Below are 24,391 nucleotides of genomic sequence, written 5' to 3'. Positions count from 1 at the left end.
GGAGGAAAACAGTTTATAGTGCTTAAAATATAAGCACATATCCAGGCATGTCTAAGGGTTAGCTCCCAGTGTTTTCCCCTATCCATTTGATAAACCTGAGCATCTTGTGGCAATGTAGCAATTGCCTCATGTATACAGACAACCCTCTGCTCCTACCACCCAAAACTACAACCTGTGAGCGATGAACTTATATAGCTAAACTGGAGGCCAAGCTCTCTCCAGCCAAGACTGGACTAGTCAGTCAAGAAGAGAAGTTAAACACCTGCACCACTCCACACTCAAGACAGAGCCTATCAAAACCTACACCACCTAAACCCACACATAGTAACACAAAACACACACCTACATTCACGGAGGCACTCAATAAAAAATCTGCCCAAACAACAGAGACCTCCAAAGCTGAAACACAAGCAAACACCACCCCCAACACCACTCAAATGACACATAGCCCACAAAATCAGTCTGCCACACAACCTCAGTGCATAAGGTAAAACAACATACCCAACACACTAGTCATAGGCAACTCTATAGTCAAGCACACTGATGTCCCACTCACCAGGCTAAACAAGGAGAAAACTACTGTCAACTGCCTGTCGGGTGCCAGGATCTGCCACATAACGCACACACTCAGGTCACTCCACAACAAGTACAAATATGACTCTGTCATTTGAAGTAAAAAGCAAGTACTGAACCAACACGGCTAGGCAAAAACTCTATTTACTGAACATAAAGAAAGTTATAAAGGTAAGCGCTTTCATGACAACACTATCGCTTCAGAAGGAATAGTGTTATCGCAAAAGTGCTCACTTTTATCACTTTCTTTATGTTCAATAAATACAGATTTTGCCTGGCCGTGTTGGTTCAGTATTTGCTTTTTACTTCAAGTTTACACAGTTTTCTTGTAAAGCACCTTTCACCTGTTCCTGTGTATTTTTACTTTTTGATGACTCTGTCATTGTCCATGTTGGTGGGAATGACCTGAGACGTACCTCCCTGGACTACATGAAAAGAGACATGGAGGAGCGCTTGGATCATGTAACCCAAGCAGGTATGACCCTAGCCCTGAGTAGCATCCTGCCATTGCCCAGAATGATACCACAGTACAAGGACAAAATGATTGACTTCAATAATTGTCTAAGCTTCTGGTGTCATTCTAAGGGATCCAGTATCTGTCTTCCTGGGATGACATGCTCAGTAGACCATGATGCTTTGCGAGAGATGGCTTGCACCTGTTGCCCCTGGGATTCTGGATACTGGCTAAGGCTCTTGCCACCCCTATAGTGCCTTTTTTGGGCAAGGTTCAAATGACAAACTCACCACCATAGCAGGTACAAGCAGGCAAAATTTGAGGGTAATGCTAGAAGTCTAAACCTCAAAATACACTCACTCGAGGCACTCATTAAGATGGAGAACATCAACATCTGTGCAGTGACAGAGACCTGGTTCAAGGCTCCTGAGACCACCGCTGCATTTCCAGGCTAAAATTCATACCACACTTTTCGGCCACCCAACCTGCACCAAAACACTAAAGGAGGAGGCGTGTCCACATTCGTTAAGGATATTTACACCTCCAGGCTAGTTGCTCAACATAATGCATCTGAAATTATTCAAGTGCAACTAACACTGGGCAACACTGCAATCCAGGTTGTAGTTTGTTACAGATCCCCCACCATGCCATAGGATGCCCACTCCAAGTTTCTTGATATACTGGACAACATTAAGGTACAGCCCAATACCCTAATAATGGGATATTTCAACTACCCCACCATCAAATGGAAAAACTATTCATGCACTAACTCATTGGCTCAACATTTTCTGGAATTCATAAATTCCAATGCCCTGGATCAGCTTGTCCATACCCCCACTGGGGGCAGCAATATCCTGGACCTGGTCATTACCAACATGGGTAATTGATGTTCCACGCTAGTGGTCAACTCCTCGCTCGTCAGATCTGACCACAAGATAATCACCCTAAACATCCATATCCTGCCCCCACCCTCCATTAAGGAAAAAAACATAAATAACTTCTCCAAAGCCAACTTCTTGCTTCTTAAGACAGAAGTGGCAAACTTCACGATACCCATACAGATGGGAAATAGCAGTATGACTGCTGACACCTATACAAATGCACTGTATAAGCACATACACGAGTGCATGGATCATGCCATCCTCCAAAAAAAGGAACAAACTCTATAACAGAAGGAAGAAGCTGTTGCAAAAAAGAGTAAAATCCCATGATTGCAGGAACTCCGTGGTCAGCCTCAGCAGGAAGGTGAGATCCCTCATAAAATCCTCCAAAGCTAGTTATGAAAATAAAATTGTCACTGATTCTAAAGACAACCACAAAGCATTCTACAGCTATGTCAAGAATCTGAATGGCAACACTCAGATCTGCTGTGAGCTGCAGCACAATGGCACTAGATATACAGAACCAGCTGACATCACCAACATCCTGGCTGATAGATTCAGTGAAAACTTTACCCCCCCCCCTCAACCCCCAAAGGGTCCATCTCTAATGGAAGAATGCAAAGCCCCTGTAATCATGGGCACACAAGTAAAGACTGCCCTCTCCACACCCAAGAACACAGTATCCATGGGACCAGACAATATCCCAGGCTGCATCCTGCACGAACAACATAACAAACTAGCACCCCGCCTAACTACCATGTTCAATCGTAGCCTACTGAATGGCACACAGTGATGGTTATCCCACTCCACAAAGGGTGTGCCACCATGGACCCCAGGAACTACCACCCCATTAGCCTGACAAGCCTGGTCTGCAAGGCCATGGAACGTATCACATTTGAGCTTATAAACAAGGACATAGGTAACCTCTAAACTCTGGACCCCACTCAGTTTTGGTTTGTAAAAGGTAGAACATGTCTCCTAAACCTGATTGACTTCTTTGAAGCAGTCACCAGAGCCGTGGACAAGGGTAAGGTGGTGCACACAACCTATCTTGACCTCGCCGTGGCTTTCGACACCATCTCCCACTCTGGAATTAGAGATAAACTCATTAGACTGGACATAAATCCCTATGTCACAAGATGGGTGGCCAACTGGCTCACTGACAGAACCCACACAGTGAAAGTAGCTGACGGCAAATCCGACTTCAGACCAGTGACAAGTGGAGTACCACAGGGTTCAGTCCTGGGTGCTCTCCTGTTCGGTATCTACTTCTCAGAAGTCCAGGCTAATACAGCTGGTCTCTGGCTAATGAAGTTTGCAGATGACTGCAAACTAGGAGCGATAATAGAATCACCAAATGATGTGGATTCTACAAAAGGGCCTCACAGAGACAGATTCTTGGTGTCAAAGTCATGGCCTCAAGCTCAATGCCAAGAAGTGCATTGTCATCCTCTTTGGGAAAAACACTGTACCCATAAACTACCACATAGGTGGTAGCCTATTAAACACCAAAAGTGTGATAACAGACCTTGGGACACAGGTGGACAGTAGCCTCTCCTTCAATAATCACATCACCACAGTAATCAGGAAATCATACTATGTGGCACACTTCATCACAAAGGGGTTCTCCTCCAGAAAAAAAGAGGTCATTGTTCCTCTCTACTCATCCCTCATCAGACCCATTATAGAGTACAATGCCTCATTTGGCATGTACCTCGCAAGAGACCTAAAATAACTAGAAAAGCCACAGAAATACCTCATTGAGAGGATTACTGGCCTCAAACAGATGCCCTACGCAGACCATCTCAAAAATATCTAGCTCTACTCCATCGCTTATCGCCTACTCAGAGGCAACAACTGCCTAACATACAAAGCCATGTCAAACCCATATCTGTTGGACATGCTACACTTAAAGAAATCCCAATCTCTCCAAGCCACACGCTCCAGGGACCTAAACCTTGTCACCACAATAAACAGAACATGCTGGAGGGATAGATTCCTGTCCCAGAGACTTCCCATGCTCTGGAGCAAACTACCCATTCATGTCAAATAAAGCTCCTCATTGGCCCTCTTTAAGAAAAGTCTTGACAATTGGATGGGAAATAGGAAATTCACACCGGGGATTATTTCTGTGGCTCTGCTTGACAGGGGCACAGGAAAATAAATTCTTGGGTGGCGAAAGCCAGGGAACTTTTTTAGCTAGGCTTATATAGGCCCTATTAATCTAATTAATATTAATATTAAATGAATATTCAATATCATTAAATTAATATTTAATTAATCTAGTAAGTCTATCTACTTGTCACAAGTCAAGTGAAATTACTGTGCTTTAACTGAAGTTTTCACCATCAAAAACGTGTCTGTATACTTTATGTTGATGTAAATGTTAAACATAATTTTACTCAGATTGTTTCCATTTGTTAATATGTTTTAGAAAGTAAAAAGCAAAACACCAGGACTTGGCGACGGCTGTAGAATCCAGTATAAAAATCTTTATTCAACACAAGCGCTGTCATGGGTAATCCCACTTCTTCAGATGTCTAATGCATTTTTAAAAACAGCTCTAGGTTTAAATATCCTCTTGAGACACATGATTAAAACCAACCAATACATTGTTCTGGTGTGAACAAGTATGTTGAATTTAAAGCAACATTCTACAAGGTACATGCCATTAACTAAATAGAAATCTGAATGTATATGTATACACTTCTAGAAGCCTGTTTATAAAATATCTAGGTTGTAATTCAAATTTCCACAACGTTTCCGTTTGCAATCTCAAGCACAGAATATATCCCACTTTTGTTCTCCAAAACACATAGAGGCCTGTAACAAGAAGTCAGTAATTTATTATACAAACAATTCCACAGCACATCTTACAGAGCATTTAGTCTACTTGGCCCATTGCACAGTGTGCCGTAGTTTCCATGTAGGGAAGACAGACATGTCTTTGAAGGAAAGAATACGTGAACATATTTATGCTATTCATAAAAAGAACAAAGTGAATGCCTTGGCCAGACACACTATTAATAATGATATGGAACATGCTTTTAAATTTCTAGTTATAGGAAGAACATATGAGAGTATAAGGGGGGGTACCTACTGAACATCACTGAAGAGTTTGAAGCTAAGTGGATAGTAAGATTAAGGGCTGATATAGGTCATGAATTAAATGAATATATACCCCTGCATCCTAAGTTAAAGTCTAGGCAGCTTTTTATGTAAGATGTGCTGTGGAATTGTTTGTATGATAAATCACTGACTTCTTGTTATAGGTTTGTATGTGTTTTGGAGAAAATGTAAACGTGCAGATATATTCTTTGCCTGTGATTGTAAATTGAAATGTCCTATGTTAAAGTCTAGACAGTTTTTTAGGTAAGATGTGCTGTGGAATTGCTTGTATGATAAATCACTGACTTCTTGTTACAGGTTTGTATGTGTTTCTGAGAACAAAAGTGGGAAATGTAAATATGTGCAGATATATTCTGTGCTTGAGATTGCAAACTGAAATGTTATCGAAATGTGAATTACAACCTAGATATTTTATAAACATGCTTTTAGAAGTGTATCCATATACATTCAGATTTCTAGTTTAGTTAATGGCATGTACCTTGTAGAATGTTGCTTTAGATTGAAAGAGCTTGTTCACACCAGAACAATGTATTGGTTGGTTTTAATCAAGTGTCTCAAGAGGATATTTAAACCAAGAGCTGTTTTTAAAAATGTATTAGACATCTGAAGAAGTGGGATTACCCACGAAAGCCCTTCTGTTGAATAAAGATTTTTATACTGGATTCTACAGCCGTCTCCAAGTCCTGGTGTTTTGCTTTTTATTCTGGATCTGTTTTGTGCAGGACAAGTGAGTTCTAAAGCTTTGGTGGCAGTCTTGTATTTTTGATGTTTTAGAAAGTGTTTCATGTTATACATTAAGGTTTCTGCTTTCAATTAAGAGTTTAAGAAAATAATTTAAAGCAAAATTACAATATGACTGAACTACAGTTGGTGTGGCCATTGATGTAATGTTGATGCAAACTTGAAACAATGTTGTTACTTGAGCCTGGGATACATCTAATATAATATAAATCATTCTACAGAAACCAGCTATATCAATTAGTCATTACTGAGTCCATGTGGCAGCCACATTTCATAAACAAGGGAATTGTTACAACATATAGAGACAATGGAAGAAGTAACTTTATCTCCTAAGCTATCCATCCTGTATGACTGAGACAGACTTCCAGAAGTACTAGAATAAAAAAACTCAAATTAAAATGCTGTTGACAAAATCGGATCTCCAAGTATTTGGGGACTGTTAGAGAGAATGTGACCCCAGTGATCCCATCCTTTTATCATATGATAATTTTTTTTTTCTTTCAGATTTAGCATATCTACAGCAGTGGATGACAATATTTGATGTAAACCATTCTAATATCAATGAAGGATACACAGACTGCAAAAGGGCATATTTGTTTATTTATTTATGTATTGATATTTGATTACTAGGAATGTCTGACTGGGTAGGAACCCATTTTTAGCAGAGGCATGTGGAGGAAAGCTACAACATATTACAAAACATTTTAAGATAAATAATTTTTCAGTCTTTAAAACAACACAAAAACAACTACAGTTTAAATAATTATACAAAATTAGACATAACTTGAATAATTGGTTAAGATCAGTTACATGACAATGATTTAATAGTTAGAGAAATGTTAGTCAGTCTATAGAGAAATTAAAGGTAAGTTAGTATAATACAAACAGGAACTGCAATATGAAGTTCATAGGTTCATAGGTTGGTACTAGGCTATTGGCCCTAGGGCCTATACAAGCCTAGCCATAACAATTCCCTGGCTATTTCTTTCCACACTATTTACTTCCCTGGACCCCTGTCTAGCAGGGCGACTGACGTGATCCCCGGGGTGAATTTCCTTTCTCCCATCCAATCATCAAGGCTCCTTTTGAAGAGGGCCAAAGAGGTGCTCTGCTTGACATGTATGGGCAGTCTATTCCAGAGTCTGGGGAGTCTCCGAGTCAGAAACCTATCCCTCCAGCATGTTTTGTTTATTGTGATGACAAGATTTAGATCCCTGGAGCATGTGGCTCTGAAGGATTGGCATTTCTGCAAGTGTAGCATGTCCAACAGATCTGGGTTTGACATGGCCTTGTATGTTAAGCAGAGATTGCCTCGGAGTTGATGATATGTGACAGAGTATAGCTGGAGTTTTTTAAGATGGTTAGCATAGGGCATCTGCTTTAGGCCTGTGATTCTTTTAGTGAGGTATTTCTGTGGCCTTTCCAGTTGTTGCAGATGTCTTGAGAGGTACATACCAAATGGGGCATTGTAGTCTATAATGAGTCTAATGAGGGATGAGTGCAGTGAGACAATGACCTCCTTTTTTCTGGATGAAAAGCCCTTAGTGATGAGGTGTGCCACATAGAAGGATTTCCTGACTGCTGTGGGGATGTGGTTATTGAAGGTGAGACCACTGTCCACCTGTGTCCCTAAGTCTCTTATCACACTTTCGGTGTTTAGTGTACTGCCACCTATATGGTAACTCACGGGTACATGTTTTTTCCTCAAAGGGGATAACTATGCATTTCTTGACATTGAGCTTGTGCCCATGGCTCTGGCACCAAGCATCTGTTTCTGTAAGGCCCTTTTGTAGAGCATCCACATCATTTGGGGATTCAATAATGGCTCTCAGTTTGCAGTCATCTGCGAACCTTGTTAGCCAGAGTCCCTTAGTGTTGGCCTGTACTTCAGAGAAGTAGATGCCAAACAAGAGAGGTCCCAGGACTGAACCCTGAGGTACACCACTTGTCACTTGTCTGGAGCTGGATTTGGAGTCAGCTACTTTTACAGTGTGGGTTCTGTCAGTAAGCCAGTTGGCAACTCATTGAGTGACGTAGGGATTAATGCCCAGCTTAGTAAGTTTATCTATGGTTCCAGAGTAGGGGGTGGTGTCAAAGGCCTTGGTGAGGTCCAGATAGGCTGTTTGGACTGCCTTACCCCCGTCCACAGCTCTGGAGACTGATTTGAAGAAGTCAATAAGGTTCAAGAGACAAGATTGGCCCTTCACGAACCCAAACTGAGTGGGGTCCAGTGTTTTAAGGTTGCCAATGTCTTTGTTTATAAGTTCCATGATAATATGTTCCATGGCCTTGCAGATCAGGTGCGTCATAATGATGGGGTGGTAGTTCCCAGGATCCAAGGTGGATCCCCCCTTGTGGAGTGGGATAACTGTAGCTGTGCGCCACTCAGTGGGCATGAAGCCTGAGGTGAGGGCATGATTAAACATGACACTTAGGTGAGGTGCCAGTTCATTTTGTAGTTCATGTAGTACACAGCCCAGGATGTCATCTGGTCCCATGGATGGGCTATTCTTAGCTTTGGAGAGTGCATTTTTTACCTGTGTGGCTGTTATTACTGGAATTTGTGAGGGAAAAGCAGATTTAGTGTATATTTAAAGAGAAAGCCAGAAGACAGAAATTGATAGAAGTAAGGAAGTGAGTGAAGAAGGGAGAGTAAGGTGATGTAAGGTATGAATAGGTATTTTTTAACATTTAGGGATATAGTTCATCCTGGTGTTCAGCAAGAACAGAGCCAGCGTTTGGCCGGAAAGTCTTACAGAGTGGTTTTCATGGATGGGAAAGTGTGTAGTGAGGGTAGCGAGATGCTCAAGATGATAAAGGACATGGCAGGACAGATCAGGGCGATGGAGTAGAATTAGGGAAATGGATTAATGGTACCAAAGCAGGTAGGAAATGCAAATCTTACAAAACCGATCCTATATGCAATATGACAAGTCATGGCATCACATACTTGCTGTTTTAAGATCGACCATGAATCTCATAGCAATATATAGATGTGAACTTCGGCTTGCAGACAAGAATACATACAGATTATAAATTTATATGTGGCAAGTAAATTACTGCAATTATCCATGATTTTTGTAAGAAGGATGCATGACAGATCATGAAACATCCAGCAGCGATGCTCCCATCTACCAAAACCAACAAAAAACAAACCATTCTGGTCTACATCAGTCATTATCTAAGCATCATGGACAGGTACAAGTTCAATCAGAGAAGCTCATTTCATTATACTAATGAATTTAACATCCCACCTGTTGGTCTTTATCCAATAAGCACAGCTAATCACAACACCAGCAACATTTAAAAACATCATCTTTAAGGTTGAGAGATGTGATGAATGATTGCAATATACCTAATAATACCGATAAAACAGCTCAGGCTGCTGCACCTGTTAGTAATAGCCAAGCAAGGTGAGGACTCATCAGACACTGGTCAGTATAAAGATAACAACTGTGCAGATAGGACTCAAAAATCACAAAAAAAATAAATAAATGTTATTTCTTCAGTGGACTGAGTAGAAGTAATGTGACTTGGTAGATGTTTTAGAGATGACAGGTGTGCAAATGAGTGTGGGAATCCTCATAAGCAATGGAAAGGCTGTTATGTAGACTCTCACCAGTGTCTATGAAGACGGACACTGTTGTAGAGGTTGAGTCAGTGGACAACATTTATTTCACCATTTTGTGATCCTTCTAGACAAAACAGGCAGAAAAGAGTTAAGAGAGATGCATTCCACTTGAAGACAGTGAATTTTAATCTGCTAAACTCGTTGGTGTGGAGTGCTATTGTAGGGGGAAGGAGCTTATCACAATGGAGGGATGTGGGACTATATTCAGGAGGAGTACATTATAAGAAGGTCTGCATCACAACAAAGATAAGAGAGTGTTGAAAGGCAAGACAGGAAGCTGGGTAGAAGGTGCAAGGGGAGAGGGTTGTAAAGAAACAAACAGGTTATCTAGGAGAATAAGAAATATGTGTTAGGTAGGGGGTGGTGGAGCAAAAAGTTCTATGGAAACACCAGGTAAAAGGGTATGTTGTCTAACAGTTCAAACCAGAAATAAAAAAAGGACATTACTACAGGAGATCTAGATGGGTATTAACATTCTCCAGATAAACTGAGGAATACTGGAAGGTAGGATTACCAGAATGGTGGGAATATATGTGCACTGGAATGTAGGATTACTGGACTGGAGGAAACTATGTGCAATATTAGGTAAATTTACTGGAACAGAGGGAATATATATCTACTCCAGAGTAATAAAATAATTTGGATAAATTGTTTACGTTTATAAGTACACAAAGACATAGAAAAGTAAGGTAAGGGTCCGTTCTAGTAACATACTGAGATGGGGAATTGACTAGGGAAAGGGGAATTAAATCAAAATCATGTCCCCTCACTCAGCGCCTAATGGATTTGAAGAGCTATTTGACAGACCAGTATCAAAACAAAGTAAGCCATCATTGCAAATGATTCCATCTTAAGACTGGCAAATGTCACCACTGTGCCATTCCATAGTGAGTGGTCACAGATGGAACCAAGTCAGTACAGGCAGTTCAGTTTCCTACCTTCAAAACCAGTCACATAGTGGATATGATGAGGGACAGTCTGGTGGAGTGACTGAGTCCTATCTGTCTCATAAATGGGAAAACAGCTGGGTTTTATACAAGTGGCACCCTTCTGGTGCACCTTCATCAATTCATTTTGTAAATTAGAACTTTCATGCTGAGCATCATAAAAAACTTTATTTATACAACATAAAATATAGCATTGGTCAACACATAATCCCAAGTGAATTTAATAAATATGAAAAATACGGAATGGAAAACAGCAACAGTTATTCCCATCCACAAAGGTGGCCTAGCAACAGATCCATGAAATCACAGACCCATAAGGCTGACCAGTCTAAACCCTCCTGGACATGGGCAGTCATCATTAAATGCAATCTTGGCTAATACATTGGGATGAAATGGCTAGGCTTAAAATATCCTTCAGGTTGATACCCTAGTAATCTGTTATGATCCTATGATCCTATAAGATAATATTATTCTGAAGGTTGTTACACTGATAAAAATAAAAACAAATGAATTAAATTGTATTGTTCAGATTTTTTTATAACATCTTCCTTATTTACATCATAAACTTAAAAGTTTTGTTCAAATTCAACCCAAACCTAACAATAAACATAAATAGCTTCATATAAAACACGATGATAAACATTATCTTCTCCTAGAATTATATTCTAATTATTAAGGGTGCATTGCCTACACTTTCATAATGAGCACTGAAAACACCTATGCTTCAGCATAATAAATAAACTTAAATCAACATAAAGATATTCATTACAGTCCTTTCCTTAAAGATTTTCAAAATTTCATAATTGTGCATCTTCCTAACCACATTTTACACATAATGTTATGATTCAACTAACTACACCACTGGTGGATTTGTCTCCTTGCAAAAGACAGCTTTAATTTCATTGTTGCCAGCTATAAAGATAACTAAGTGGATCTAAAGCCACTCATTTAAAGCAACTTGATACTGTGGAAGTTATCAATCATGTATGTCCCCCAAGATGGAGATATCACCATGATTAGCGGAAACTTTGAGCTCCTATTTAAGCACCCTTTTCCTTACAGACACCAATGAAGACATTTGCCCTTGGGCCTGGAAAAGGCTCTTGCCACCCCCATACTGCCTTTTTTTGGCAAAGTCACAAGAACAAAGCCATCAATGTAAAAATTTAATCAAAAAACAACCTGAAGATTATGCCGCTACATGCTAGGATTCTTAGCATGAAACTGCACTTACTGGAAGCAGCCTTCACCTTGAAAGACATACATTTGTGCAGTCATGGAGAACTGGTTAAAGGCTGTGGAGAGCATGTCACCCAAACTGGGTTACACCTCCTTCCACACATTCAGGCCAAAAACTGTAGCCTTAAAAACTAAATGAGGTGGTGTATTAATATTCAGTAAAGATAAACACACCTTCAGATTGGTTAAACTGTATGATTCTCTGGAGATACTTCATGTGCCATTAACTGTTGATAGGACACCTATTCAAGCCATTGTTAGCTACAGGACACCTCCATGAATCAGAACACCCACTCTGCCTGTTTGGATCTACTCGAGTCTATCATGATACATCTGAACACCATGGTTTTGGGCGACTTCAACTACCCATCCATTGACTGGGTAAATTACTTGTGCTCAAAATCACTGGCCAAAGGTTCCTCAACTTTGCTAACTCCAATACCCTTTCCCAGCTGGTTGACACCCTGACACCCCCACAAGGGGCACCAACATCCTGGATCTGGTGCTTACCAATATGGAAAACTGCTGTAGCATCCCACTGTGAGGTCTTCCCTGGTGCAATCTGACCACAAATCAGTCTCATTCGCAGTAACTACCACACCTGAACCCCCCCCCCCCAAGCAGCAACTAGACTAAAAAACTTCTCCAAAGCAGATTATAACCTCTTATGGGATGGTATAAATAGCTTCACTGCACCTCTCCTCTCAGATGGAACTGGTAGCTATGCTCACCAGTGCTTTGTAAAAACACCTGTATAACTGCATTGACTCAGCCGTACCAGATAGGACCAAAACAAGCTCTTCAAGGAAGAGCAAACCTGCCTGTTGGGCAACTGCCATTAACAGACTTTACAATAAGAGGAAGAAATTGCTGTCTAAGAGTAAGCTGGAAACACTCCCTCCTCAGCTTAAACAAGCAAATAAGACTTCTTGTGAAGTCTTCCAAAGCAAATTACAAATGTAAATTAGCTTCCTCAACTAAGGACAGTCATAAGGCATTCTTTAGTTGCATCCATGACCTAAAAGGAAAGGCCCATATCTGCACCAAACTGGTAGTTAATGATACCACATATACTGAGCCCGTGGACATAGCTACTCTGTTAGCCGACAGGTTCTGTGAAAACTTTACTCCCCTGTCCCCACCATATGTACCCCATGACATCCCTACCACCTGTCCCCGACCTTGTATCTCTAAAGAGCAGGGCATAAATGTCCTCTCTAAGGCCAAAATCACAGCATCTATGGGAACTGATAACATCCATGGCTGCATCCTACACAGGCTCCAACAAGAACTGCCAACACCATTGTGTACTCTTTTCAGTCATAGTCTAAGCACCAGCTTCATCCAAGTTGAATGGAAAATGGCCACCATTATCCCCCTGCATCAAGGTGGTGTTCCACTCACCCTGGGAACCACAGACCTATTAGCCTGACTAGCCTTTTCTGCAAGGCCATGGAGCATATCATCATGGACCTTATAAACAAAGATATAGGTAATCTCCAAACACTTGATCCTACTCAGTTTGGTTCTGTCAAAGTGAGATCATGCCTGTTAAACTCGGTGGACTTCTTCGAGACAGTCACCAACACCCTGGATGAGGGGAAATCTGTGCATACAGCCAAACTAAACTTAGTCAAGGCTTTTGACACGATACCCCACTCAGGCATCATTGACAAACTCACCCAGCTAGGTACCAACCCTTATATAATTAGGTGGTTCACTAACTGGCTTACCAATAGGGGAATCCACCACCAACAGCCGACCCATAATCAGTGGTGTTCCACAGGGCTCACTCCTGGGACCTCTACTATTTGGAATCTATTTCTCTGAAGTACAAGCAAAAACTAAAGGTCTGTGGCTGACAAAGTTTGCTAATGACTGCAAACTGGGATAGGTCATAGAATGCCCAAATGATGTCAACATCCTACAAGAGTGTCTTAAGCAAACTAATGATTGGTGCCAACATAACAACCTTAAACTCAATGCAAAAAAATGTATTATCATCCCTTTCAGTAAAGCCAATGTTCCTGACAATGACCACATCAGTAGCAACACCATAAGTACACACTCAGTGGTGAGAGACCTGGGCACACAGGTTGACAGCAACCTTATGTTTGACCACAATGTCTCCACAGTGGTAAGAAGGGCATTATATATTGCTCATCTCATAAGTAAGGGTATTGTCTCCAGAAGAAAAGAAGCTATAACTTCCCTGTACTCTTCCCTCATCAAGCCAATAATTGAGTACAATACCCCTTTTGGTATGTACCTTTCCAAGCACCTGCAGCATTTGGAGTGACCACAAAGGTTCCTCATAAGGAAAATTCAAGGTCTTCAGGATCTGTCCGATGTGGATCAGCTGAAATCACTGTCACTTTATTCTGTTTCATACAGACTACTCAGAGGCGATCTCTGCCTTGCATATAGGGCAATCTCTGACCCTACTTTATTGGAAATGCTGCATATCCACAAGTCAAATGGCACATGGGTTACTTGCTCTAAAAATCTTAACCTGGTATGTGAGATTAATAGAACCTGCTGGACAGGCAAATGTGTCTCCTAGAGGTTACCACACCTTTGAAACAGACTCCCACTTCATGTCAAACAGAGCACCTCATTGGCCCTCTTGAAACACAATCTGGATGATTTGATGGGTAACCATAAATTCATCCTGGGGGTTCCACCTGTGTATCCCTTGAGAAGGGACAATAGGTGCTGATCATGGAAACAAGGATAACTTGGCTAGACTTGTAAAGGCCCTAGGGCCAATAGCCTAGTAACTTCCTATAATCGTGAAACAATATCACCAAAGCTCATTAAAGACATTTTCTTTAAACATGATTATCATAAGGAATAGTGCAAAGACCTCAATAATAATTATATTATTATCTCATCTGAGATGCTCCTTGGTGACAGATTTTACCAGGAAAAGTAGTAAGGGAGTTAAGGAACAGTAACCTAAAAATCCAACTGTTAGACCTTGGACCCTGTGAACAGTAAGAGACAATATAAGGTGATGCCATCTGTCCTTTTTAGTAGTTGCACATGAGGATTCCATCTCAGTATAGTATGGTCCTGCTGCGCAATCATCCCTTTCATTTAATTGCTAGTTTATTCACAACTACATACATTCCATTAATGGTCCATTACAACAACATGTTGCTGGAGGCCTACAAGCTAAATACAATTTTAAGATACCCTCATGAGTGTGACTTTCTAATTATAAAAAAAAAAAATCACTTCAGGCACCAATTGACATAGATTAGTATCAGCAAAAGGGATTCTTATGCAGCCCATTCTGGCAGTTTTCATTTGACTTACACCTTCTTTAAGAAGTGTAAGCATCAGAGACTAAATATGTTTTCAAATGTATTGTTTTCACAGATAACTATAAAACTAGCCCTGTTGTTAATTATAGGTTTAGGTTCATAGGTAGGTACTAGGCTATCTGCCTGAGGGCATTTATAAGCCTAGCCAGAGTGTGTCGGCTTTCGCCGCCCCATTGATTAATGAACTGATCTGTCGAGCAGAGCCAATGAAGTGATCCCAGGGGTGTATTATATAGGTTCATAGGTGGGTAGGTTCATAAGTTGTTATTAGGAACTTGATCTGAATAGATCATTTGTAGCCTAGTTATACCGTCCCCCAACATGCCTGCCTTCGCTTGAGGCCTACACAGCTTAACTTAGAGGTATATTTGGTCCCTGCACTGTTTCTTTTCCTGCTCTAAGGCAAACAAATCAAGAAAAAAGGGAAAAGTTTGTTCATTTACCTTATGGATGAAGTTGTGTGATCTCAGAGTAAAATAATCTGTTTATTTACAGTTTGACTAAGGTTATCTGACTTCTGAGTGAGAATATGGAAGGAGCGAGGCATTAAAAATACTTAGAACATCTTTCTGCAAAAAGACTGATGTTAGTTTTCACAAACTTTTCTTTACATTTTCTGTTAGTCTTTGTGTTTTGTCCAGCCACTTCATTCAGCTTTTTAGTTATTTTAGTTAGTGATTTCTTGTTTGAGTAAATCTCTTTGACCAGCTGCACACAAATTTGAATCATTAACTTTTTACTCTATCAGTGAGAATACCAGTGCTCATCTCTACCTATGAGTCAGACAGAAATTTTTCCCACAGTCCCATCCTGTTACTGTTGTGTTCTTAAAACTGCTGTATTCTTAAACACCACTGTCTTTCTAGTTACCTGCCCCTTATATTAATTTCACCATATATCTCATTTCCTCTCTGCTTTTACTGGCTGGTGTAATTATCATTTTGTGAAATCACTCCCCTTCAACTATTCAAATTTATTGGCCATCTTACTGTATTCCACAGTACCAGAATACAAAAGTGCCCGCCCCCTTTCAATCTATCTTGCTCTTTTAAAAATAGTGGCTCTCCACTAAAACTTAACTTTTTGTATAGCTACAACTTAAGTTACCCACTTTCATATCTAACTGCTTAGTGCACAGTGCAGTGTTTAGGATAAACCATTTTTTCATCTTACCTTTAAGCATCTATTGCAAGACCACCAGTTATAGGAGAGTCCACATTCTGCCTCTCAGTAGTCATCTTGGGATTAGTGCTTCTGTTTTCTCCTGGTGCGAGAAGGAGTGCAGTTACATTATTTCCTGGAGACTGCTGATCACCAGAAAGCTTAATAACTGCTTTATAGGTGACAGCTTGGAATCTGTGCTTATATTCTGGTCCTGGTGAGAGTAGGAGCAGAGTGCATTGATTCCTGACTCTTTCTGGTTGGAGAGTGAGTGTCCGTGCTTAACACACCTGATTGGTCTGGTTGCTATTCGAGGCATCTACCAGAAAAAGGCTACAAGCCTGCAGACCCTTGCATCATCTAGGGCAAGACTGTGTATCAACAAACAGGCTCTGGCCTGCTTCTCTTCTTGGGATTGATACTAACATTTTGCTTCTGGCGAGAGAAGAAGCAAAGTAGCATTGTATCCCAACAGAGTGAAGCTGTGGTGAGACCAGCACTAGAAGTAGCCAGGCAGTAGCCATTCATGCGACTCCCCTCTTTTCATCATTCTTGACAAGCTAATCCTTCGTTTTTACTAAGTACTGCTTGATTTGCTTCTAACTTCAGAATATCTGCCTAAACACATCATCCTTATATTTTCAGGGTCTATGTATTAGTTTCCCCTCATGTATTTGGCAGTGCCTGTACAGACTCAGACATCTTGAGTGACATTTTTCCTGCAAAAGCACAGTTGAAATTTCTCCAATATCTAGTTGCACACAGGACAACTAGTTTGCAGTGACAAGCACTGTCTACATAGTTGCAAACCATATACTCCTGGCAGTGACTGATATTTTCACTCCCAACAGTCTAATTCATAAAAAGGGTCTGTTGGCATGGATATGAACTTTCCAGTTGGGAGGGTGGCCTAATGGTTAAGGTGTTTGCTTTACAAACACAAGGTGCAGGGTGTGAGTCTCACAAGTGATAATTGGCTAGGCGTAAAATGGCTCACAAGGGCAGTTAGCTTAGTTCTAATCTATGAACCTATGAACCTATGAACCTACTGTCTCCCTTACCAGCTTGGTGGATATGGGCCTCCTGAAGCAATGTAGAAACTGCCTCATGTTTACTGACAACCAGTTAATTCTCACAATATGGTATGTGAAATATGTATTTACACAACATCACTGGAGGCAAAGCTCTCAAATATAAGTACTCCTAATGTCAATAAGGTTGTCAGTAGTACAAATGCTGCACCCATCACACACAATTTAAAGCAGACATGTAGACCCACATATACTGAGGCACTTGCATGTAACCTTCCTAAACCACAAAGACCTCTTAGACAAAGTATACATAAGAAATACCTTCAGCAGCCCCAAATGCACTCTTTCAAAACAACACCCACATCAACACATAAAGCTACATCTCATGGCACCTCTACCTCTAAGCCCATAAGGCAAGTTACCACACAAGCCAACATTGGAGACTCCACCGTGAGACACACTGATGTCCATCTCACCAGGCTGAGTAAGGAGAAAGTTATGGTCAGTTGCTTATCAGGGGCTAGGATCTGCCACATTACAAATGCACTCGGGTCACTGGACCACAATTACCAATATGACTCAGTCATAGTCCATGTGGGAGTAAATGACCTGAGACATACCTCTCTAGACTATAGTAAGAAAACATCATAGAGCTCTTGGAATATACATCTCAGGTTGGTATGAGCCTAGCACTGAGCAGCATTTTACCTTCTCCAAGGATGAGAATGCCAGGGCACTTCTATGGGCTAGGCTTGTAAAGGCTCCAGGGCCATTAGCCTAGTACACGCATATGAACCTATGGTGCCATAATATGAACAAAAGATAACTGACTTTAATAATTGGCTTAGTTTCTGGTGTCATTCTAAGGGGGTGCAATATTTGTCAGCATAGAAAGAGCTGGTCAACCGACCACACTGCTTTGCCAGGAATAGTCTGCACCTCTAGACTTTTGAATATTAGCTAAAACATTGTCTCCCCCCATAGCGCCTTTTGTAGGCAATGCCAAACTGAAAGTAATTCCGACATAGCAAATAAAAATTAAGAAAATCTAAAGATATTACTGCTCAATCCTAGTAACCTAAACAAAAAAACACCACTCCCTGGAAGCTGTCTTTGCTCTAGACAATGCTGATGTCTGTGCGGTCTCTGAGATATGGTTTAAAGCCACGGACAGCACACCAACAGTGCAAGGTTATAATGCATTCCACACATTTAGACCATCTACTTCAAAGGCAGAGACTAAAGGTGGAGGTGTTTCTATTTACATCAAAAATAAATATACTTCAAGGCTGGTCAAACAGAACAATGCACGTGAGCTGTTCCATGTTAAAATCACCATAGGTAAAATCCAATACCACTTCCTTGCAAGCTATAGATCCCCTTCTATGACCCGGGGAACCCATACTCTGTATTTAAACTTACTAGAAACACTAACCATCCAACCCAATACCATATTTATGGGTGACTTTAATTACCCCACTATTAACTTGAAATCCTATACGACATCAAACATGTATGCACAGAGATTCCTAGATTTTGTAAACACAAACTCCCTGGACCAGATAGTCAATACACCAACCAGGAGTGCAACCATACTGGATCTCACTAATATGGGAGAGGGCTGCACACCCCCTACTCTAATGCCTTCCCTAGTAAAGGAAGACCACTAAATGGTCTCCTTTGAATTAAAAATAAAACCTGGACCCCAGCTAAACCGAGATATTCAGGAGCAATTCTAAGGCTAACCTTCTGCTATTAAGTGAGAACCTGGCAAAATTTCAAGCCCCCATAAACCCTGAGAACACTGCTGCCTATGCAGAACTGTTCACAGAAGCTCTGTACAAGCATGCTAATAGCCACATAGAGGTAGCTGTACCCACCAGGAAGAAGCACAGAGCTAACTCAAAAAACAAGCCACCGTGGCGGAATCACAAAATCAATCAAATGTATAACAGGAGGAAGAAAATCATGGCAAAAATTAGGAGGTGCAGCACCCAGCAGGATAAAAGCACTCTAATCAGAGGACAAATAAAGTCTGCCAAAGCCAAGTTGAAGGTAAGTTTGGCCTCCCATTCCAAGGACAACCACAAGGCATTCTTTAGCTATGTCTGCAACCTCAAAGGCAATACACAATTGTGTGCAGAGCTCATTGTAAATGGATCCACCTATACTGAGCCAGAAGATATAGCAAACCTCCTAGTTGATAAATTCAGCTCCAACTTTACTCCTTTCTCTACCCTTAACCTTCTTGCAGGAAATATTTATTTATTTATGTATTTATTTATTTATTATTTATTTAACATTTGTTTACCAGGATAATTTGACTAGACAACTGGTGTCACTTTTCAGTTGAGTCCTGGGAGAAAAGCTCCATACAGTATATATTTTTGGTTACAAAATGAAACTTTTTGGTTACAAAGTGAAAAAAAGATAATAGCAATAGAGAAACAAGCTATACATAGTAGACACAAAAAGATAATAATGATAGTGAAACTTGTTATACATAGTAGATACAAAAAGATAATAACGATAGTGAAACTTGTTATACATAGTAGATACAAAAAGATAATAACGATAGTGAAAGTTGTTATACATAGTAAATACAAAAAGATAATAATGATAGTGAAACTTGTTATACATAGTAGATACAAAAATATAATAACGATAGTGAAACTTGTTATACATAGTAGATACAAAAAGATAATAACAATAGTGAAACTTGTTATACATAGTAGATACAAAAAGATAATAACGATAGTGAAACTTGTTATACATAGTAGATACAGAAATTATAGTGAAACTTGTTATACATAGTAGATACAGATAATAATGATAGTGAAACTTGTTATACATAGTAGATACAAAAAGATAATAACGATAGTGAAATGTGTTATACATAGTAGATACAAAAAGATAATGATAGTGAAACTTGTTATACATAGTAGATACAAAAAGATAATAATGATAGTGAAACTTGTTATACATAGTAGATACAAAAAGATAATAATGATAGTGAAACTTGTTATACATAGTAGATACAAAAAGATAATAACGATAGTGAAACTTGTTATACATAGTAGATACAAAAAGATAATAATGAAAGTAAAACTTGTTATACATAGTAAATACAAAAAGATAATAACGATAGTGAAACTTGTTATACATAGTAGATACAAAAAGATAATAATGAAAGTAAAACTTGTTATACATAGTAAATACAAAAAGATAATAATGATAGTGAAACTTGTAATACATAGTAAATACAAAAAGATAATAACGATAGTGAAACTTGTTATACATAGTAGATACAAAAATATAATAACGATAGTGAAACTTGTTATACATAGTAGATACAAAAAGATAATAACGATAGTGAAACTTGTTATACATAGTAGATACAAAAAGATAATAACGATAGTGAAACTTGTTATACATAGTAGATACAGACAATAATGATAGTGAAACTTGTTATACATGGTAGATACAGTATGCACAATATAGACAATGAGCATGGTTAAAACACAGTATTGCAAGGCTTTTACCAAGTAGCAATACGTACAATATGCAAGTGCGTATTGGAGGAAAACAATAACAGTGAACACCAGATACATAAGGGAATAAAGTCTTACATTGGAGTGAGGCTTCAGGGGTGAGCATGGCAGTGTACAGGTATGATTTAAGGTTTTCAAAAGTGGAAGTACAGTTTTGTAATCTGACATCAGGAGGCAGAGTGTTCCATGTTTTAATGATTTCATTAGGGAAAAGAGATTCACCAGAGCTGTTTTTACATGGGATTATATTAATCAGAGCTTTATTACTGGATCATGTCTATTTGAGTTGTAAAAGTTTAGAAGACCCATCAGGGCAGAGTTTTTTTCAGGATAGTATAGTATTTGGTGGGCATTTGTGTTGGTGGTAGCATAATATATTAGAAAATTTGAGCCAATGTAATGAATATAAGGATTGGCAGTGGTGGGAGCATGATTTGGCATTGGTTGTGAACCTGGCGATTTTGTTGTAGCAAGTGGAAAGTTTGTTTAAGTCAGTTTTGTTTAGGTTTGTTAGAACTGGGGATGCATAAAGTAATGTGGATAGGAGAAGGGTTCTGGCTGTATCAGTTCTAGACTTGGAGGTAAGGTACCTTTTACAGTGATACAGGATCCATAGCTTTTTATGGACTTTGGAGATAGTTATGGAGATGTGTTTGTTGTATCTTAGTTGTGTGTCATTTGTAAGTCCTAGTAGTTTGCCCTCTGGAGTGATGAGGGTCTTGTTGGCTGAGAGTGTGGAGAAGGTGGGGTTGTTTGTCTTTGCTTGGTGGAACAGCAGGAGTTGTATTTTCTTGGGGTTTAATATCAGTTGTGTCTTACTTAGCCAGTCTTCTATCTCTGCAAAGGATTCTTGGGATTTTGCTGGAGAAGTTGGATGCTAGAAGCAGAGCAGATCAGGGTTTTGTTATCTGCATATTGGATGATATCAGCTTTAGTGGTTGCTAAGTGGAGTTGGTTTGTAAATAGTTAAAACGAAGGGGGCTAAGAAGAGAGCCTTGTGGGACACCTAGTGTGACAGGAAGTGGGGGGATAGGGAGTTGAGCCATTTGACAGACTGTTGGCAGTTGTCTAGGTAACTTTTGAACCAAAGTAGAGTGGGGTTGTTGATGTTGAGGTCAGAGAGGCAGGTTAGGAGTTTGTTGTGAGAAACTGTATTGAATGCTTTGGATAAGTCTAAAAAGGTAGAGAAGACTAGGTTGCTTTGGTTCCTGAGTGAGTTAATAGTGTTGGTGAAGTTGATTAGGGTGGTGGTGGTACTGTGGGATGGGCGAAATCCATTTTGAGATTTGGAAAGTAGATTATTAGAGGGAAGGGGGGTAAGGAGTTGATGATGGTCACATTTTTCTAAGATCTTTGATAGGGGGTCGCAATTAGTTACAGACGCTAGTAGAGGAGCCACCCTTGTGAAGGTGAATTATGAATTAGGTCTTCCACAAGAAAGAGACAGTATTTTCAATAATGGATCTATTTATTAGTAGTGAAATGGGGTAAGCAATAGCTTTGGATGTGAGTTGAAGGCATGTGGCGGGAAGATTGTCAGTGGTGAGGGTGGTTGGTTTGAGTTTAGTTAAGTATTTTTGGAAAATATATGTTGGGACTGGCCAGAGAGAGAAGGGGGTAGTGTTGTTTTGGGCCTTGTGGTAGGTTGGTAGTGCTTGTATTGTTTATGAGTTTAAGAATAGAGGAGGTAAAATATCCGTTGACGTTAGTGGCTATGTCTAGGTTTGTGCCTTCTATATTGGGGGGGTGTTCTGAGCTGAAGGATGTTGTTCATTGCAGCCCAAAATTTTTGAGGGTTAGAATTGTGTTTACTTTGTAGGGAAATGTGGTGATTTTGCTTGTCAATCTGAATTTTTTTTGTCTTGTTTTGAAGTTCAAGAAAGGTTTGCCTAGTTGTGGGTGCCTTGTTTTGTTGCCAGATTTTAGAGGCTTTAGCCCTGTCTTTGAGTAAGGCTCTTGTGTTTTTTTTTGTAGCCAGTGGGCTGGGTTACTGCGTATCCTAATTGTTTTAGTTGGAACTAGGTGGTCAAGGATGTTTAAAAATGTAGAGTTAAAGTATTTGACTGCCTTGTTAAGTGGGAGGCTTTTAATGGGAGACCAGTTTCAGGAATTTAGAGCTTCTAAGAAGTCAGCTGTTTGAAGTTTTTGCAGAAATGGGTTTGTAGTATGGAGGGGCGGTAATTAGATTTAAGTTTGTGTCTAAGGATAAATGTGAGGTTGTGGTCACTGAGAGAGTCGGACAGTGTACCGCACTGATGGGCAGCATTGGGTTGGTTTGTGAGGAGCCAGTCTAATATGGATTCTCTTTTGGTAGACTTATTGATGCGGGTAGGTGTATGAATGACTTGGGTGAAGTTGTTAAGGTTAATATGACTGGTGGGTGTTGGAGAATGGATAGTGTTCCAGTCCATGTTCACATCACCTAGGACTATAATTTCATGGGAAAGGGAGTGGGATGCCCAATGCAGTATGGATTCTAGGGTGGTAAAGTTATCGCCTGGTGGTATGTAAACACCAAGTAAGCTTAGATACTTGTGCTGGCTTAGGTTTAGTTTAGTGAATATGGTTGCTACATTTTTGAGGTCTGCAGATTCATTTTGTAGGAGATGAATTTTTTAAACTAGTTTTGCAGAGCAGGGCAACGCTACTATCTCTCTTGTCAACTCTGTTAGCCCTCAGAATGTTGTACCCAGGTGGGGTTATGTAGTTATCCTTGATATGTGGTTTAAGCCACATCTCAGTAATGAGCATTAGATCAGGGTTATAAACGGAAATAGCAGAGTGGAGGTCTTCTATTTTGATAATAATATTGCGAATATTCAAGTTGAGTATTAGTAAGTCGGTGGTTTTATGTTTAAGTGGGGGATGGGAATTGCAGGTGTTAATTGGAATTGTTACTGGGCCATGACTGGGGTGGATATAACCTCCTAGTAGTAGCTGGGTTACTATGGTGGTGGTTGTTTTGATGTATAGTATTGTTAGTATTGTTAGGGTGTGGAATTTGAGACTTGGTTGTTTTCTGGATGTGGTGTCAAGGTAAATAGTTGAGCTGAAATGGATGAGGGATTGTCTATAAATGAATGGGGATGGGAGTATGTAACTGGAGAGACAGGAGGGTAGGTGGTGGTAAGGGGTAGAGTGGGGGATCTTAGGTTGTTGTTATGGGTGAGTGTGAGGTGATAAGATGTACTGATGAAGGCTATAGAGAGACATAAGTAGAGTGAATAGTAATAAGTCAGTATAGTGTTGTTGGGGCTGAGACATGATTGGAATTGTCTTGTTCTAAAAGGGTGGTTGGGTTATATAGAAAGATGTGGGTTGAGTGGGTAGGGAGGTAGAGTAGAATGGAAGATAGAATAAGGTTAGTGGGAGGTGCTAGAGGTAAGAGTGAATAGTAGAAAGGCGGGTGTTTGGGAAAGTATGTTATGGTAGGATACAGGGTGTGTAATAGGGTGTGGAATTTGGCAGTGAGTTTGGATTGGATGTTGGGTGTGATACAGGGGTCAGGTGATTAGGAGTATGGATAAATGTACGAGTAGTGGGGGTGGGTGGGGAATAGGGGCAGGGTAGGGGAGCAGAGTGACCCAGAGTGTAGCAAGGGCGAACGGAGTGGGACTGAACCCACCATGACCATGCGGAGCTAAAAAAACAACAGACCTGAGGATAGAGTCAGTACGGTGAGTAGGCTAAGTCTGTAACCAGCTCAAGGTGAGGGAATTAGGTT

Source organism: Protopterus annectens, chromosome 4.part0 (genome assembly GCF_019279795.1).
Source record: "Protopterus annectens isolate FY-2018-M chromosome 4.part0, PAN1.0, whole genome shotgun sequence".
NCBI classification, from domain to species: Eukaryota; Metazoa; Chordata; order Ceratodontiformes; family Protopteridae; genus Protopterus; species Protopterus annectens.
This window is presented reverse-complemented; position numbering follows the sequence as displayed.